This window comes from Urocitellus parryii, chromosome 1 (assembly GCF_045843805.1).
Source record: "Urocitellus parryii isolate mUroPar1 chromosome 1, mUroPar1.hap1, whole genome shotgun sequence".
Lineage (NCBI taxonomy): Eukaryota > Metazoa > Chordata > Mammalia > Rodentia > Sciuridae > Urocitellus > Urocitellus parryii.
In genome coordinates, this window is record NC_135531.1 from 84,586,410 (window position 1) to 84,594,128 (window position 7,719).

At 33.6% G+C, this 7,719-nt stretch overlaps 1 pseudogene; it reads left to right on the forward strand.

The window, feature by feature from the left end:
- Positions 1–6,728: 6,728 nt before the first annotated feature.
- LOC113187300 (DNA-directed RNA polymerase II subunit RPB7 pseudogene) lies at positions 6,729–7,417 on the forward strand (annotated as a pseudogene).
- The last annotated feature ends 302 nt before the right edge of the window (positions 7,418–7,719 follow it).

Sequence of the window (7,719 nt, forward strand, 5' to 3'; positions counted from 1 at the left end):
GAGCAATTCTGATACATGGTAAACATTCAATATAAATGTTAGATGATGTGGTTTCTCTTGGCACTTAATCCAATGCACATACTTTTGACTTGGAAAGCATTATGTGTCTTCTTTTATGGACTTTGGCAAAAATGAAGTCACACACATGAACACACTGAAGAGAAATTATGTTAGTCCTCTTAGCTTTTTCTTCTATCCATTATGAAGATACAAAGGAGCTGAGAAGAGATACAAAATGCTCTCCCAAAACACACAAGTACAGATGTGAGCATTTTTATTCCTCTGATGGATTCTAATTGGGGAAAATAATCTTAAATATTTCCATTCCTTTTTAAAAAAGAGTTTTATCGTTTGTATTAAAAAGTACATTCACTGTTAAAGCCATTAAGCTTTTTTTTTTCTTTAATTGCTTTCCTGTTACAGAAGCTCTTCTTTATTTTCAGGATAAAATTTCAGTTAAGTCAAACTCTAGAATCCATCTCTAATGTTGCACCTTGGAAAACTTTTGTTGCTATTTAAGACATGTTGAAGAAAACAAAGTAAATGTATCTTTAACTGATATGATTATATAATATCTCAGTACATCTATACACACACATATATTGATTCATCAGAAAAGTAATCACATTCAATGTCATAGTAAGTTTCTTTTATTTTATTCTACATTATTGAACATTGGTCATTCATATTTTTATCTGCGATACAAACTTGTTCTCTGTTCTTCTGAATTATAAATAAAAATTATTTTACATAAAACACATCTGAAGCATTAGACTTTAAAATTCTCAATGTAGTACTATGAGTTCCTTCTATTATTTTAAAAGTAAAACACAAAATTTCAAATCTTAGACTATAAAGATGAATTATAAAAATAGGTGGAATAGTTTACATTTGAAGAAACGGTGTTCCCTGTGGAAGTTGCATATTTTCTTCTGATATGATAAAAATGCATGATAAAAAACCTACTTCCTTTGTTTTCTAAAATATATCAGTTCTATTTGACATCTCATATACAATGTCTTCCATGGTAATCTGTTTATGAGGCTTTCAAAGTTGAAAGCTGAAAGTCAACTTTCTGTAATTAGGAATTTCTAAACAGAGGCATCTTCTTTAGCAGAATTCCTCAAGCATGAAATACAGCTTAGCTCTTGGTGGCTCTACTGATTTTTTCCATTAGATACTTACTTACTTCAGCATTTTATTATTTTAATTAAATGTATAAGTGTTCCATTGATATTTTCTAAGTTTGGGTTTTATTTTACTTTCTTATATTTTTTAACCAAACATACACATGCCCTAGTGAAACAAAATCTTATTATCCATTAAATTAAAATTTTAAACTGTCACAACATTAGGAATATTTGTGTTTCATTTCCCAATGTCTTATGATACAATGAATCTGATTTCTAGTGTGAATAAAATTATTATAAACCACCCAAGTTATAAAATTAATCAAATTCAAAACTCTAATAAATGACTGCCTGGGAACACATTTAACGAGTTTATCAGATATTTAGAAATCCACACACATTACTCATCAGAATAGACTATGCAGACTGCTTCTTTGTGTCACAACCTTCTGAATTGAGGTCTTGTCTTACTGTGTCTAATTTGCATAGTTAGGTACCTTGTCTGAAACCTAGCTTTAAGAAAGCCCAAGGAATTTTGTCTCTAATTTCTACGATAAAGAATATTTTTAATCATAGGAAGGGAAAACTTCTTAGCAAAGCTATCCCCAATTCCAGCTGCTTATAGAACACAGTAAACTATTCCTCACAAGGCAGCCCCCAGGTGAATCTTAATGCTGCAAGGTGGCTATACTCTGCTTGCTCATTCTGGGCCTGGATTTTTCCATTTTCTTATTCTGCAATCCACAAGTTTACCATCCAGATGTTGATCTACATATTCAGAGGTAGGTTGAAGACTCATTGTTGTTTCAATTTACAGCAAGAGGAACAGAACATTAGTTTAGAAGTGAACTATGTTTCACATTATGAAACCACCTTCTTCATAACTCATTCAAAACGCTTTCATATAGCATAATTTAGTCAATTTCATTCCACCGCTCCTCCACTTTCCCATCCTTCCTTCTTCACCTTTGACCCCCTTCCTCTGATTCACTATTCTTCTTCCTATTTTCATGAGACCCTCACTCACTTAAAAAAAAAAAACTTTATTTCTCTTGAACTGCATGTTTCCACATATGAGAAAAATATTTTCCCCTTGACTATCTGAGACTGGCTTTTTTCACACACTATGATGTTTGCTAGTTGCATTCATTTACCAGGAAATTTCATAATTTCAGTATTCTTTATGGCTAAGTAAAACTCTATTGTGTATATATATACCACATTTTCTTTATCAATTCATCTATTTAGGGACACCAAGACAGGTTCCATAACTTGCCGATTTTTAATTGTGCAGGCATAAATATTGGTTTGCATGTATCACTATTATATGCTGATTTTAGTTCTTCTGTATAAATATAAAGGAATAGTATAGGTGGGATAAATGGTGGGTCCATTCCTGTTCTTTTGAGGAATCTCCATACTGCTTTCCACAGAAGTTGTACTAATTTCCAATACCACCCACAAATCATGAATGTACCTTTTTTTCCCCTTGAGTCCTCTCTAGAATTTATTGGTATTTGTATTCTTGAGGTTTACAGTTTAACTGGGTGAGATAAAAATTCAGTGTAGTCTTCATTTGCATTTTCCTGATTGCTAGGGATGTTGAACATTTTTTCATGTGTTTGTTGGCCATAAGCATTTCTTCTTTTGAGAAAGGTCTGTTTTGTTTATTTGCCCATTTATTGATGAAACATTTTTTGTGGGGGTGGGGATGTACTCAGGATTGAACTCAGGGACTCCAGCACTGAGCCACACTCCCAGCCCTATTTTGTATTTTATTTAGAGACAGGGTCTCACTGAATTTCGAAGTGCTTGACTTTGGCTGAAACTAGCTTTGAACTCATGATCCTCCTGTCTCAGCCTCCTGAGCCACTGGGATTGTAGGGGTGCACCACAGCGCCTGACAAAACCCTAACTCTTAATACTATCACTATGATGATTAAGTTTCAATATACAAACTGGAAGTAATACAGAACATATTAGCTAGAAAATTTCATATCTAGCTGGACATCTGTGTGGTCTGAAATGACTCTATTAGTATGGAAGAAGAGAAGACCTGCCCATCTCTAACACAGGAGTCCTGGATTCATATCTTGGATAAGTCCCTAAACATTGTGAAAGTGTTTAAAGCTGTTGGGTAATAGTATGCACTTTTAAATATGGTTTTAAGTACTTTTGAGAATCAAATTCTATAGTAGAAATCACTATTCTATAAAACCTAATATGTATATTTTAGAAAATGTATAATGAAATTTTCATAAGACAACTAATTTATGCCAATCATATTAAGTTCTGCATGGCAAATTTAAAATATTGGAGAATAATGTATTAATAATAAAGATATGGAAACTCTTTTAGGTCATCAAGAGCTTAGATTTTCTTACTAACACCAATGAATAAAATTCTTTTGCTCATGTATTCTTTTAATGAGTAATTACTGAATGCTTATCTTCATACTTATGTCCAAAGTATATTTAAGATAGCATGTTATCTACTCACAATGAAATTAAAATTTAATAAGAAATATAACCAAAATATTACACAAATAAATCTATGCAAAGTAAAATATAACATAAGTGCCCTATTATTTGTCCTGTCTTTCCCTTTCTTTCTTTGCTTTGTGATTACTTGATTTTGAAAGGTGCCATAAAAATTAATGTGTCTCAGCAAAGAAGGATTCCATCTAGTTGGATACTAACTATTGTAACATCTAAAAAATAACGTGTGTTGAAAAATTCTTTTTCTATAAGATATAATTGATCATAGGTGGTTATTCCATATTGTTCATAGTTAAGTAATTTCCAACATTTTTCCTCAGTAATCTTCAAGATTCTAAGACTTGCATTCAGAAAGCCCCAGCCTGTTGTGTCTTCTCAAAAAGAGATAAGGAGACTGTCAGGATGTCACTCTTCTTTCCAAACTCCCTTAGAAATGATGGCCACAAATCTCTCTGGACAGAAATAAATGAAAGTCTATATGTCAACTGTGTTTTTCTTTCCTTTCTGGGGTTGAAGATGAAGAAATCCTCTAGACTATATATTGATACATCTGGATCAGCTCAGACTCTGTTAGCCCATTGTGTGCATACATAAACTTAGAAGCTTAAAAATGACCACGTGTCTGTTGGTGTAGGAGCAGAAAGAGAAATCTGCATGATTGTTTTTTTACTAGTTTATATATGTGAGTGATAACACACTATTAAAGCATTTCAAGGACCTGTTTTTTTTAGTAGTTATATGACATTTAATTTATTTAATTTAAATAAATGACTTTTTATGTTTTTAAGGTCTGGTTTCTCAGGAACTATTGTGCTAGTTGTTATTGGACAAACTTGTAAGACTTTAATTGAAAGAGAATTCTCATAGTGTTTCATAGATATTTTAGGAAGCTACTTAAATGAGTCAGAACCAATTCTGTAAGTCTATTTACTGTGAATCTAGCAGGTTCTCCTTTTAATTTTAAACCAACTATTAACATTTATCTATAATTTGTTGTTTTTTCATTTATGCACTTAAAATGTACAACTCAACAATTTTAATTATATTCACAAGGTTGTGGACCATGACCACTATTTTATTTTAAAAGCTAGAAGCAAGAATTTTGACTGTTGTTGCCATGAAGAAATGATAAATGTTTGAAGAAATAGTTTCACCCTGATTTTAATATTTCACATGTGAACATGTGTCTAAACATCACATGGCATCTGATAAAAAAATTTATATCTGTTAGGAATAAAAAAACCCCAAAAATAAAAAATTAAAAACCAAAAGAAATCCTGTAGTCACTATGAGTCACACTCCAGTCTCAACTTCCTGCATACCTGCAAACCAAGAATCTGTGTATATTGGATATGTATATCCATGGATTTTCTTGTATTTGTGTATTTTCCTATTCTGGACATTTCTTAAATTGAATCACCTGAACGTTGAGTCATATATTGAATAAATCATGTTGAATATATGGCCTACTATGTCTAGCTCCTTTCACTTATCTTGGTGATTTCAGGGTTCATCCATGTTGTAGCATGTATTAGTACTCCATTCCTGTTTTTCAGGGAATAATATTTCATTGTATTGGTATACCACATTTTATTTATCTATTCATTAATTGACAGACATTTAAGTTATTTTTACTTTGGGACTATTATTAATAATGCTGCCTTTGAACATTGCATAAACATTTTTGTGTAGGCACAGATTTTCAGTTTTCTTGAGTATTTACCTAGTACTAGAATTGCTGGGTGATGTGTTATTTTTATGTTTAAAATTTTCAAGATCTCCAAAATTGACTTCCAAAATAGCTTTACCATTTTATATTCCCATTTGAAATGATTCAGTGTTCTAATTTCTCCATATCATTGCTAGTTCTTGTTATTGTCTGCTTTATTATAGCCATCTTAGTATTTGTTGCTTTGATTGGCCTTTACTTAATTGTCTTAGTCCAAGGTTGCTACTATAATAAAATATCTGAGACTGAGTAATTTAGTAATTTAAAAATAATGGAAATTTATTTCTCACAGTTATGGAGACTGGGAAATTCAAGATAAAAGTACCAGAAAGTTCAATGTCTTAGTTTCTGATTTCAAGATGGGAACTGGGCACAACATTCTCACCTGGCAGAAAGAATGTAAGGGCCAAAAAAGGGACTTGTTTAACTCCTTCCATCCAACTTATAAAAACATTAACCTATTCATGACTGAAGGTCACATCTCTCAATAATTTTGCTTTGGGGAGTATTTGACTTAGATATAGTTTGAATGTGTCTTAAAAGAATTAGTGTGTGTTTGCTGGGTGTGGTGAAGTATGCCTGTAATTCCAGCAATTTAGGAGGTTGAGGAGGGAGGATTGCAAGTTCAAGGCAAGCCTTAGCAATGTAGTGAGATCTTCAGAAACAAAGAGACTCTGTCTCAAAATAAAAAATAAAAAAGGACTGGGGATGGAGCTCAGTGGTAAAGCACCCCCAGGTTAAATAATAGTACCAAGGAGAAAGAAAGAAAAAAAAAAGAAAGAAGAAATTTAATCCCCATTATAAGGTATTAAGAGGATGAAAGCTTTTTTTGCAGTGCTGGATCCCAGAGCCTCAGGTATGCTGTAGCAGTTTGTCCCATTGCTATATCAAGAACATGAAAATTTAATTTGACCTTTAGAGATAGGGCCTTTGGGAGGTGAGTAGGATTAAATATATTTATCTGGGTGGAGTGCCTATGATCAAACTACTGGTGACTTTATAAGAAGAAAGAGAGAGACCAGAAAGCACATATGTGATCTCTTTTACCTTGTGATGTGCTACACCATATATGAACTCTTCCAGCAGGCATGCCTTCACCAGTATAACCCATCAACCTTGGGACTCTTGAACTCTGACCCCAAATTAACCTCTTTTCTTTATAACTCATCAAGTTTGTGGTATTGTGTTATTGGAATCAGAAAATGCATTAATAAAGGATTAAGATGCAATAAGAATTTGGAGGAACATCAAATCATAGTACTATGATTTATGATGATGACTGTGTTTTCAAATTTATTGAACAGCATGCTCCATTTACATATCCTTTTTGATAAAAAAAAATCTTTTCAGAGTCCAACCTCCTCCGCAAAGATGTTCTACCACATCTTCCTGGAGCATGAGATCCTGCTCGGCCCCAACTTGCTCAATACCGTGAAGCAGAAGCTTTTCACCGAGGTGGAGGGAACCTGCACCGGAAAGTATGGCTTTGTAATTGCTGTCACCACCATTGACAATATTGGTGCTGGTGTAATCCAGCCAGGCCGGGGCTTTGTTCTTTACCAAGTTAAGTACAAGGCCATTGTTTTCCGGCCTTTTAAAGGCGAGGTTGTGGATGCTGTGGTCACTCAGGTCAATAAGGTTGGACTCTTCACAGAAATTGGGCCCATGTCTTGCTTCATTTCTCGACATTCCATCCCATCAGAGATGGAATTTGATCCTAATTCTAACCCACCATGTTACAAGACAATGGATGAGGACATTGTGATTCAGCAGGAGGATGACATCTGCTTGAAGATTGTGGGGACCCGCGTGGACAAGAATGACATTTTTGCCATTGGCTCCCTGATGGATGATTACTTGGGGCTTGTGAACTGAGCATGGGAGCCTCCTACCATGTGTGATCTTGATCTACAAAATGTTGCTTTAATACTTGCCAAGTTGTCTAGAGACTCCCTCTGGCTGTTGTTGGGGGAAGCAAGGAAGATTCTTTGTCCCTGAAGACATCTGGTGCTTCTTCCAATTTAGCTGTTGCTTGACTCTGTGTTCTAACTATAAAAGGTCATTGGTTCTCAAAAAAAAAAAATCTTTTCAAATACTCTGCCTGCATTTTGATTGGTTATGTTTTTTCTCTTAAGTTATAAATGATAATAAATTTTGATTCAACCGAATTCTAAATTTTCTTTCACTTTCATGTGATTTTGTTATCATATCTAAGAAACTCTTGACTAATCCAAAATCATGCAAATTTTCATCTCTTTGGTACTTGGCATTTTTGGTACACTCATACATCTATGCATTTAATCCATTTTGAATAATCTTTGTGTATCATGTGAGATAGTGGTAACTTCAGTTGATTTACCCT